At 39.9% G+C, this 12,051-nt stretch overlaps 1 pseudogene; it reads left to right on the top strand.

Annotated features, from left to right (window-relative positions):
• Positions 1–1,484: 1,484 nt before the first annotated feature.
• On the top strand, positions 1,485–2,267 carry LOC101713172 (stathmin pseudogene; annotated as a pseudogene).
• The last annotated feature ends 9,784 nt before the right edge of the window (positions 2,268–12,051 follow it).

Genomic DNA, 12,051 nt, shown 5'->3' with positions numbered 1-12,051 from the left:
TGGGAATTTAAGCTAATTGCCCAGTTTTCAGTTTCAACATTGGTAAATTTCAAATAATATTAGGGTTGACTGAAAAGGGAAACCAAATGCCAGACCCTTTGCCCTGGTCTTGAAGAGAAGGGCAATTCTGAGGTGAAGCTTATGTTCCAGAGTTTCATCCTGCTCCACTCTTGCATTAGGCCAAGAACAGACTACCTGAGAACACATCTTTGCTCATCCTTTTCCCCTTCCCTACCTGGCTCTCTAGCCTCTCTTGCTTATAAATTTTATCTGAGAATTCTCTTTCATAAATGACAAGGGCCAAAATCCTGCATTAGGCTCTGATTCTAGGGAATCTGGCTTAAGACACATGTCACTCTTTCCTAAAATTGATTAAAGACAGTTTCTGAGGGTATTAGTTCTCAGCCTGTCCCAGAGGTGCCAAAGTGGCTGTGTGCTCCTAATCCCACCAACTCTTTTAGCCAATCAGAGGCAGTTACTATCCATGAACTGCCTACCATTTTTTTTTAAATTAAATTTATTGGTACATTTTAGGTATATAATATAATGACATTCATTATTGGAAATTTGCACCTTTACATAATCTCTCTTGGTTTTTACCTTTTCCCCATTCCCCTGGCCTCCCTTCAACCCCTCCATCCCTCCCTATTTACAAAGACTTTGTTTCCATTTTTTCATTTTCTCATATTAATCCCATTCCCTTCTTTCCTTTCCCCTACCCCTTCCACTTCCCCTTCCCCTTTGCCCCTTTTCTTCCTATTTCACATTATCTATTATAACTTTTAGTCTTTATTTACACTTTCAGTTTCTCACACTAGAGAAACTATTCAGTATTTACACGTGTGTCAGATTTATTTCACTTAAGAGTATGGCCTCAATGTGCCTCCATTTAGCTATGAATGTCTCTAATTTCTCACTCTTTATGGTTGAGTAGTACTCCATTTTATTAAAAAAAAAAAAAAAACCCAAATAACCCACATTTTCTTTATCCAGTCTCCAGTTGATGAGGAATTGGGCTGCTTCCAAATTTTAGCTATTACAAATTGTGCTGCTATGAACATGGGTGCACATATACCACTGTGGTATGATTCTTTTAATTCTTTGGGGAAGAAACCCAGCAGGAGAATAGCTGGGTCAAATCAGACTTCCAGTCCTAGTTCTCTGAGGTATCTCCATACTGATTTCTACAGTGGTTGCACCAGTCTACACTCCCACCAGCAGTGGAGCAGGGTTCCTCTTTCCCCACAGACCCGCCACCATTTGGCATTGGTTGATTTCATTATAGCAGCCATTCTTTCTGGGGTGAGGTGGAATCTCAGCGTTGTTTCAATTTGCATCTCTCAAATGACCAGTGATGCTGAACATTTTTTCATATGTTTATTTGCCATTTCTACTTCTTTGTTTGAGAAATGTCTGTTCATTTCAGATGCTTATTTTTGGATTGGGTCTTTAAATTTGGGAGGTCTGGTCACGTGCCGCTGTTTGGCGCTTTTGTGCGTGCCCTGGTCTGTCCGTGCTCAGAGTGTGGCCAAGCGGCTGGGAGCGAGCAGGGCTTTCCTTACCAGCTGATTGTGTAGAATACACCGCCAGTCTCTTGTCTTCTATTCACCATGGCTTCTTCTGATATTCGCGTGAAAGAACTGCAGAAACGTGCTTCAGGCCAGGCTTTTGAGCTGATTCTCAGCCCTCGGTCAAAAGAATCTGTCCCAGATTTCCCCCTTTCTCCTCCAAAGAAGAAAGATCTTTCCCTGGAGGAAATTCAGAAGAAATTAGAAGCTGCAGAAGAAAGACGCAAGTCCCATGAAGCTGAAGTCTTGAAGCAGCTTGCTGAGAAACGAGAGCATGAGAAAGAAGTGCTTCCAAAAGCAATAGAAGAGAACAACAACTTCAGTAAAATGGCGGAAGAGAAACTGACCCACAAAATGGAAGCTAACAAAGAAAACCGAGAGGCTGCCAAACTGGAGCGTTTGCGAGAGAAGGATAAACACATTGAAGAGGTACAGAAGAACAAAGAATCCAAAGATCCTGCTGATGAAACTGAAGCTGACTAATTTGTTCTGAGAACTGACTTTCTCCCCCTCCCCTTCCTAAATATCCAAAGACTGTACTGGCCAGTGTCATTTTATTTTTTCCCTCCTGACAAATATTCTAGAAGCTGATGGTAGGACTGTATAGGTAGATCCAAACTGTAAGATGTTGTTTTAGGGGTTAAAGGGGAGAAACTAAAAGTGTTTTACTCTTTTTCTAAAGTGTTGGTCTTTCTAATGTTGCTATTTTTCATGTTGCACCTTTTCTACTTCAGTATACTTGGTGTACTGGGTTAGTGGCTAGTACTGTATTGGCTCTGTGAAAAAACGTTTGTGAAAAGAGTATGTAGTGGCTTCTTTTAAATTGTTAGATGCTGAATATCTGTTCATTTTTCAATCCCAATTCTGTCCCAGTTTTACCAGATGCCACTGTACTTGAATGGTTAATAAAACTGCACAGTGCTGTTGGTAAAAAAAAAAAAATTGGGAGGTCTGATTTTTTAAAGTTCTTTATAGATTCTAGATAGTAGACCTTTGTCTGAGGAAGAGCAGGTGAAAATTTTTTCCCACATTGTGGGTTGTCTCTTCGCACTGTTGGTGGTTTCTCTTGCTGTGCAGAAGCTTTTTAATAAGAAGAGATCCCACTTGTTGATTGTTTGTTCTAGTTCACAGGCAACTGAAGTTTTGTTCATAAAATCTTTTCCTACACCAATGTCTTCAAGAGTTCTACCTAACCTCTCTTCCAGCCGGTTCAGCGTGTCTCTTTTAATATTTAGATCTTTAATCCATTTCAATTTTAGTATAGTGCATGGTGAGAGATGTAGGTCTGGTTTTAATCTTTGGCAAGTTGAAACCCAATTTCTCCAGCACCATTTATTAAAGAGGCTATCTTTCCTCTAGTGAGGGTGTTTGGCTCCTTTGTTGAAGATGAGGTGGCTGAGTGTGTCTGGAGTTGTTTCTGCATCTTCTAATCTGTCCCACTGGTCCTCAGGTCTGTTTCTTTGCTATTACCGTGCTGTTTTATCACAGTAGCTTTGTAGTATAGTTTCAAGTTGGGGATTGTGATACCCTTGCCGTGTCTCTGTTGCTTAGAATTGTTTTTGCTATTCTAGGTCTCTTCTTGTTACAAATGAATTTTTGGATTGTTTTCTCAAGGTCCATGAAGTATGCTGCTGGGATTTCAATTGGGATTGCATTGAATCTATATAGCAGTTTTGGAAGTATGGCCATTTTCACTATGTTGATTCTTCCTACCCAGGACCAAGGGATGTCTTTCCATTTTCTGATACTGTCTTCAGTCTCTCTTTTCAGGGTGCTATAGTTTTCAGAGACGAGGTCTTTGATTTCTTTTGTTAGGTTGATTCCTAGGTATTTCAGTATTTTTGATGCTATTGTGAAAGGAATTGTTTGCCCTATTTCTCTCATTGAGTCTGTTGTTCATGTAGAGGAAAGCTATTGATTTTTGTGTGTTGGCCTTATATCCAGCCACTTTGTTGAATTTGGTTATTAAGTCTGAAAGACTTTTGGTGGAGTTCTTGGGGTCTTCTATATAGAGTATCACGTCAGCTTCAAATAATGACAATTTGACTTCTTCATTTCCTATCTTTATTCCTTTTATTTCTTTCTCTTGTCTAATTGCTGTGACTAATGTTTCCAAGACTATATTGAACAGGAGTAGTGATATTGGACATCCTTGTCTTGTTCCTGCTTTTAGTGTGATGGGTTTTAGTTTTTGACCATTTAGTATGATATTGGTTGTTGGTTTTGCATAGATGGCTTTTATCAGATTGAGGTAGTGACTGTCTATTCCAATTTTTTTAGGGTTTTCATCATAAATACGTGTTGGATTTTGTCAAATGCTTTTTCTGCATCTATTGAGATGATCATATGGTTTTTGTCCTTGGTTCTATTGATAGAGTGTATTACATTGATTGATTTGCGCATGTTGAACCATCCCTGCATCCCTGGGATAAATCCCACTTGGTCAGGGTGTATAATCTTCTTGATGATCTTCTGCATCCTATTTTCCAGTATCTTATGAAGTATTTTTGCATCTATATTCATTAGTGAGATTGGCCTATAATTCTCTTTTTCGATTGGGTCTTTTTCTGCTTTGGGGATCAAGGTGATGCTTGCTTCCAGGAATGAATTTGGGAGTATTGCTTCCCTTTCAATTTCATTGAAGAGTTTAAAACAGTAGTGGCAGTAGTTCCTCTCTAAATGTCTTGTAGAATTCAGTGGTGAAGCCATCAGGACCCGCGCTTTTCTTGGTAAGTTTTTAATTACATTTTCGATTTCATTGATTGCTATTGTGTTGTTTAGAATTTTTAGGTCTTCTTCTTTGTTGAACTTTGGTAATTCATATGTATCTAGGAATCTGTCCATTTCTTCTATGTTTTCCATCTTACTGGTGTATAGGTTCTCAAGGTAGGTATTGATGATCCTCTGAATTTCTGCTGGGTCCGTTGTAATTTCACACTTTTCATTCCTAATTGCATGGATTTTGGCCTCTTCTTTCCTTTTTCTGATGAGGTTGGCTAAGGGTTTGTCAATTTTGTTGATTCTTTCAAAGAACCAACTCATGGCTTCATTGATTTTTTTTGTATCATTCTCTTAGTCTCCATTGCATTGATTTCTGTTCTGCTTTTTATAATTTTCTTCCTTGTATGAGCTTTGGGTTTGTCCTGCTCTTCTCTTTCTAGAAGCTTGAAGTTCAGCATCAGGTTGTTTAATTGGGCTCACTCTGTTCTCCTAATATGATATTCACTGTTATGAATTTCCCTCATAAGACTGCTTTCATTGTGTCCCATAGATTCTGATATGTTGTATTGTCATTGTCATTTAGTTGTAGGAGCTGTCTGGTTTCTTCTTTAATTTCCTCTGTGACCCATTGTTTATTCAGAAGTGTGTTTTTCAGTTTCCATGTGTTTATGAAATTCTTGCGGTTTCTTTTGCTATTGATCTCCAGTTTCATCACACTATGGTCTGATAATATACAGGGGATAACTTCAATTTCTTTGCACTTACTTAAACATGTTCTATGAGTGAATATGTGGTCTGTTTTGGAGAATGACCTGTGCACAGCTGAAAAGAATGTGTATTCTGATTTTGTGGGATGGAAGACTCTGTAAACATCTGTTAAGTTCATTTGTTCTAGTATTGAACAAATACTAGATTATTTGTTGATTGAGTTCTAGTATTTTGTCACTTATTTTTTGTCTAGTAGATCTATCTATTTGTGACAGTGGGGTATTGAGGTCCCCAACTATTATTGTATTAGTGCTTATTTGATTTTTCATGTCCATTAGTATTTGTTTTATATAGTTGGGCACACTAGTGTTTGGTGCATATATGTTTTTGATTGTCATCTCTTCCTCTTGGATTGTTCCCTTTACAAGGATGTAGGTCCTTCTTTATCTCACTTAATCAGTGTTGGTTTGAAATCCACATGATCTGCAAAGAGAATAGCTACCCCTGCTTTTTTTCAGGTTCCTGTCATATGGAGTATTGTTTTCCACCCTTTCACTTTCAGTCTGTGAGTTTCTTTTTGAATTAAGTGTGTTTCTTGTATACAGCATATTGTTGGATTTTGCTGCTTGACCCATTCTGCCAGTCTCTTTCTTTTGATTGGTGAATTGAGACCATTAACATTGATGGTTATAACTGATACATATTGACTTATCATTGTCATGACTTCATCTTTTTCTTGGCTTCTCTCCCTTTGCATTTATTTTCTTGTCATGCCCAATGGATTAATTGTGCTGCTGCCCACCATTCTTAAGAGAAAGGCAGGTATAATAATACCTAATCCACTGGGTTTCTGTGAACACATAAATGTTGTATGTTGGGAAGCAATTTTTCATTAATAATTTTGGACTCAGGCCAGTGATACCCTCTAAGTGCAGGTATCTTTTCTTAGGACATAGATTCATGAGAATCCTCCCCTGTAACTCTAGTCTTCAGGTTGAGTCCAGCATCCTAAATTCCTTTATTACATGGCACTTGATATTGCATTAGTCTCCATGTCTGCCTAGAACCTAGGACACCCTTCCCCCTGGTTCAGCCTCATAGACCCAAGATTTTGGCCCACTTAGAGAAATCCTTTGGGCAAAGCCTAGGATTTGCTTACCTTCTATGCCTCAATGGTCTCTCCAGAGTAGAGTGGTAGGAGCAAGGCTCTGAATCTGTCATTTAGTGATTGCATGATGCTGGACATGGTTATGTCAGCTAGATAAGGGAAAGAGGCTCCAGTACTACCTCCTTCAAATAGCTTAAATGAAACAAGGCCTGAAAGCACTAGTAGCTGGCACGTGGTAAAAACTCAAAGTATGGAAATGACTATCCTTATCATCATTACCACCCACAGCTGCATATAGATAATTCCATACAACATTCAGAAAACACCTTCACATTTTCATCTGTTCTCATCATTACCATGGTCTCACAAAGCGGGTGGGTCAGAGATCTTGATACCAATTTATAGATGAGGAAGTTGTGATTGGAAGATTGCTTTGTGTGAGATCATACAGCTGGAAAACAAAATCAGATCTTTCCATCCTAGAACTTAGATTTCAGCTCACGGCATTCTAGGCCTTTTCTGGGCCCCAGATTATGTTTGGTGGATGAAGGGAGGCTTAGAATGTTTTCTTGGAAAAGGGTACAGAGGAGAGGGTATAACAAGTGGATTCAGCAGCTTCTGTTCTCTCTAGATCCTAGATCAGCTCTATCCTTTCTTGCTTTCCTTCTCTACCCCTCGTTATTGTAGACATTTATACACACAGCACACAGACACAGGGCATGGGATGCTTATTATTTATTCATTGGGAGCACATCTGCAGATTCTCCATTTGCCTGGAGAAAGCAGATCTCGATGTTCCAATGTACCCTACCATTCCTGGGGGCTGGATTTACTTGATAGAGATATCCTCTCCTGGGAATCAGGATTATTTTCATTAGGCAGAAGAGTGGCCCTGAGATACTAATAAATGAATCCAATGGCAAATTGCTAAGAAAATGTACAGAGGGATGGGAAATAGGGAAGAGGTGAGAGAATCTCATTCCCTAGCCTCCGGTTACTATGGCAACAACAGCATCTTCAGTGAGATTACTGGTCATTTTAAGTCAGAGGGTTTTCCTTCTTTTAAATACATAAAGAGATACGGAATTTTATCCTCTCCCCTAATTCTGGATTAGTGGAAGGGGGAGTCTGCACCCCAACTCATCACACAGATATAATGTCTTGGGGGAAAATGCATATCTGAGCCAGAAAGACTGTATCACTCTGACTTCATCACTCTGACTCAGAGTATGCTTTTGAAAACAATTAAGCATGTCAGTAAGAACTGAAAAAGCCATCTTTAAGAGTCCATGCAGGGAGGAACTGTGGAGGGATGAGATTGGCCTTTCCAGAAGCACCAGGGAGGCTCACCATCAGCAGGGGAGAGGAGTAGTCCTCACATTAATGAATAATGGGGCAGCAATCTCTGTGGTACCTGCAGCTGGCTGAATAATGACCCCAAAAGACTTCTATGGTCTAATCTCTGGAATCTGTTAATATATTACCTTATATGATGAAGGCACCTTGCAGATGTGATTAGTTTAAAGATCTGGAGATGGGGAAATTATCTTGGATTAGCCTAGTGACTCAGTGTCAATGTAGAAGAATCATTAGAAGGAGGTAAGAGGATCAGAGTCAGAGAAGGTTCTATAACATGGAAGCAGAAAAAATATATATAAAGAGATGCAGTATGATGATGGAGGTGGAGGCCATGAGCCAAAACAATGCAAGCATCCTCTAGAAGCCAGAAAAGTCAATGGAATGGATTGTCCCTTAGAGCCTCCAGAAGGAATGAAACCTTGCTGCCTCTTTGGTTTTAGGCTTCTGACCTCCAGATCTATAAGGAGAGCATCACTATATGTGTGTGATGTTTTTAGCCACTGATTTTATGGTAATGTGTTACAGCACATATAAGACTGATTTTCATAGTGGCATCAGCCATCCTCACAGAAATAAAGGGACCAGAACACAGTAGGCTAGATGAATATGAAACTAGTTGTGCCCTGATTTAGGGCCCAGACCCCAAACCCCAGACCTGTTTTCCCAAAGCTTCAGATTCATGCTCAGTTTTAGAAGAAACTCCCAACTATTCATTTCTGAGGTTTAAAGGAAACTTATAAAAAGGAAGCCCTCCTGACTAGCACATTAGGAGACTTTCTCCCCAAACAGAGCACATTCAAATGACAGGCATCTGTTATTCACTGCCTGCAAAGTGAGCAGCCCTAGAGACAACATAGGTATATGCCCCTACTCCACCATTTACCAGCTGTGAATTTATTTTGTGAGTCTTAGCCTAGTTGATTGTCTCACTGGTGATGGTGCCACCAACCTCATAAACCTTGAGAAGGCTAAATTTACATGACAGCAACAAGATGTGTTTGTTTAGAATTGTTCTGAAAGGGGGACCATCACCATGTCCACCCCGTCTTGGCCCAGGAATGATGACTCCAGCTGTTGATTGTTGTCTTCACCTGTTGCTTCACCCTGTCAAAAACATTTCCTGCATCTTGCCTAAAAGGGCTCTTAATTCAGCAGGGCTGCATTCCTTCTGGATTCTCTAAGGGAGAACTGAGCAGAAGCAAACACTCATTAAGAAGTCAAGATAGCCTGGTTTATTAAACCTCATTGGCATTCCACATGATGATTCAGAACCCAGGCCTGCAGACTAGCTGTGCTATTGTATCTGCTCAGGCAAATCATTTACCTCCCTGAGTCCTATTTTCTGTCCTCTAAAATGTAAATAATGATGGTAACTACTTCATAGGGTTGTTGCAAGTATTAAATGTGATGATGTTTGTAGAATGATTAGCAGAGTCAACTTCATCTGTCTTGATTGGAACATATGCCACCACCCACACAGCAGTGCTCAAGCAAACCTGGTACCCAGCCTTAACAGTAAGGCTTCCCCACAGCTGGTGATGCAATGGCTAGGGTTCTGCACATCCAGATCTGCACTCTCTCCTTTCAGAGAGTTTCTGGGTCATTCTTGCCAGGCCAGACCCTGTTCTCATAAACATAGTGCCACAGGAAGGACTTCTTCACACCATAGGAGATCTGCTGTGATGAATAGTTTCGGTCTCTAAATTGCTCAAAGATTTTATCTTAGCTGTGATGATGCTTTCAAGTGTGCTACACTTCCTCTTATAATTCTTATAAATACTGTCACCAAAAGTGTTTGCTGTATCACAGTGAAAGAAGTTTCATAGTCTTCTGGGCACTGCCTTATTTCTCAGTAGCCTTTTTCTTCTCTGGATATCAAATATTTCCCTTAAATGCCCCACCTGGAGCTAAAAAATTTGTTTTTTTCATTAAAATATGCTTTGTTCCCATTTCTTAGTTTAACTGCTTAATCTTCACTTCAGACGATTTCAAATGTAGTCTGAAAACTGGGAAGACCTATAAAGGCATATTTCTATTATTATAGTTCAGTTAAAAGCTATGGGAGGTTCAAAGGAAAAGGAGCCTGAGTTATTCTCTTGTCCTAATTTTCAGTAGATATAACTACTTTAAAGGGATTTGATGTGGCAAAATTATATTTGAAAGAAATAAAGAAAGAAAAACACATGGTCAAGTTCTTCTTTTGACTGATTCACTCAATAATAGTTTGATTACTAGGAGTCTCATTACTGCCAGCAGCAGACATCAGTTAAGTACAATAGTAAGCCAGAGGCATCAATACAGACTCAAGAGACATATTTGCTGTGGCTAGAGAACACCAGTTTTTAGATTATTCAAAGTGCACCTGACTGTAATCATCATAACAGCCCTAGGGCTTCTCCTAAAACACAGATTCAATCTTGACTTCTGGAATATCATCTTCTAGTTGTCCTTCTACTATTTCCTTCTCTGTCTCCATTGGATGTTTTCTTCTTTGTTCTGTTATTTAAATGCAGTTCCTCAAGACTTTTTTCCCTTTCATATTTATTCCATTCTCTTTCCCCAGCAATCTCAAGTATACTCATAGCTCTTAATTCCCACTTGCAAGCAAATAACCAACATATTTATATTTCCATTGCAGATATCTCCTCTGATCTTTAGATGCACTCAGTTGCTTACTTGATGTCTTCTCTGAAATATTTCAACAGTATCTCAAACTCAACTTGCTCAAAATGATTGGTAAACTTTCTACAATGTCAATTGTCTTAGCCAATAGCCTTGTCAATTGTGCAGCCACATGAGCCGGAATGCAACTGTCATCTCAACACACCCTTCTACTTCTAGCCCCCTGTCTATCACCAATTTATCTCTTCATCTCCATCATTGCTTCTCTGGAGTAGGTGTTCACCGTCTGTCACTTTGACTCTGACAAACAGATTTTCGACAGACTTTGATGGACCTTTGTTTTTCCTGAATTGCAAGTTTGATTAGGTCACTTCCTTTTAACTACTTAAAATGAATGGCTTTTGTTAAATTTTCTAAACTCTCCTAAAATTAAGGATCACCTAGAAAATCTAAAAAGATACTTCCTAGGGGCCCAATACAGATCTTTTAGAATTCTCAGGGGAGATTCTCAGTAAAATATTTATTTAATAAAAACTCCAATGATTGTTGTCATCAGGCAAATTTGAGAAGCCTGGCTTTAAAATTCCTGACGTGGCCTGCAGAGTGCCTGTGACTCTGTGTTCTGCCTGCCTGTTGGGCCCAACTTGCCCCGCACAAACTTTCTTCTGAGCTTCAAACATCTATTTTTTCATGCCTCAAATGTAACATATTCTCTCCTGGCCTATTATGGCCTTTGAAAATAGAGCATTCCATGCTTGCCGAAAGAGTCTGAGATCTACGGATATGTGACATAGAAAAGTCACACCTTGGGCTTCCCACCAGCCTTTTGTCTGCTCAGGTCCCCAAAGACCTGTAAGCCACTTACAGCTCCCTGCCAAGAACCAGGCCCATAGGTAGGGTTTCACTGCCAACAAGGAAGCACAACATTCCACATTTATCTTAACTTTGTCTAAGGAAATAGAACTCCAAAGACATTTTCTCAACCCCGGCCTGATATTTACATCACTCTCAGCCTACTTTGCTTTGAGTTAATTAAAGTGCTGCTTTATTTGAGTTTAACCTGACCGCCTTATGTGTCAATCCTATTTTACTTTTGTTTGGTGGAAAAGTCTGTATATGCTTTTAGTTGTCTGTTGTCTAAGAAAGAAAGAAATTCAATTATTTCCAAATCTAGTGAATTAAATTTTTTTTTTTTTGCTGTTCAAAGTCTACTCCCTTGGCCTTACCTACTTACTTCCTACTAACCTTTCATCTCAACTTGTCGCCTTCTCAGAGAAACATCCCTGAGTCCCTTTAAGTGCCCTCCTTCCCCAGCCTTCTTCACAGTTGGAACCTTACACATCTTGTGGGCTTACTTGTCGAAATGTTCCTAGACTTCAGTGTAAACTCCAGATGGCGAGACCTGACTCTTCTTACTCTCTACTGCCTCTCCAGCACCTGGTACTATATTTGCCACAGGCCACGGGCTCAATATTCTTTGAATGAGTGAATGAAACTTTCCCTCTGTTTTAAAACATCCAATGATTCCCCATTACTTGTGGATAAAGGCTGAATTCCTTCGTATGCCAACATGGGTACAAAGGTACCAATACCACTTCAATCTACCTACAGCCTCATCTGTTCTATTCATGCCTCAGCCTGCCCTTCACAACTCTTCTCTCCTTCACTTCTTTCATGCCACCTTCCACACCTACCCACAGGCCTCCAATTGGGTGCATTTTATTTGGGAGGAAGCAAGCCAGCTTCGTGGACTATACCTGAACTCCATTCTCCAGGTCCCCAGAACTCTCCAGAACTCCCCATGTACAGTTTTTGCTTTCCTTGGAAATCCTGTCTTCCCCTCCCTCCACTCTCCTGTAATCAATGTTAGGCAGGAACCTAGATGAAATGCAAAAATGGCCACTGCAGAATGATCATCCCCCTAACCAGAGCGGTATCTTTTCTCACTGCTGCCCCCTGGCCTTT

Source organism: Heterocephalus glaber, unplaced genomic scaffold, assembly GCF_053883595.1.
Source record: "Heterocephalus glaber isolate CG9 unplaced genomic scaffold, H.glaber_assembly_v1.0 deba00001429, whole genome shotgun sequence".
In the NCBI taxonomy this organism is placed as follows: domain Eukaryota; kingdom Metazoa; phylum Chordata; class Mammalia; order Rodentia; family Bathyergidae; genus Heterocephalus; species Heterocephalus glaber.
This window is presented reverse-complemented; position numbering and strand designations above follow the sequence as displayed.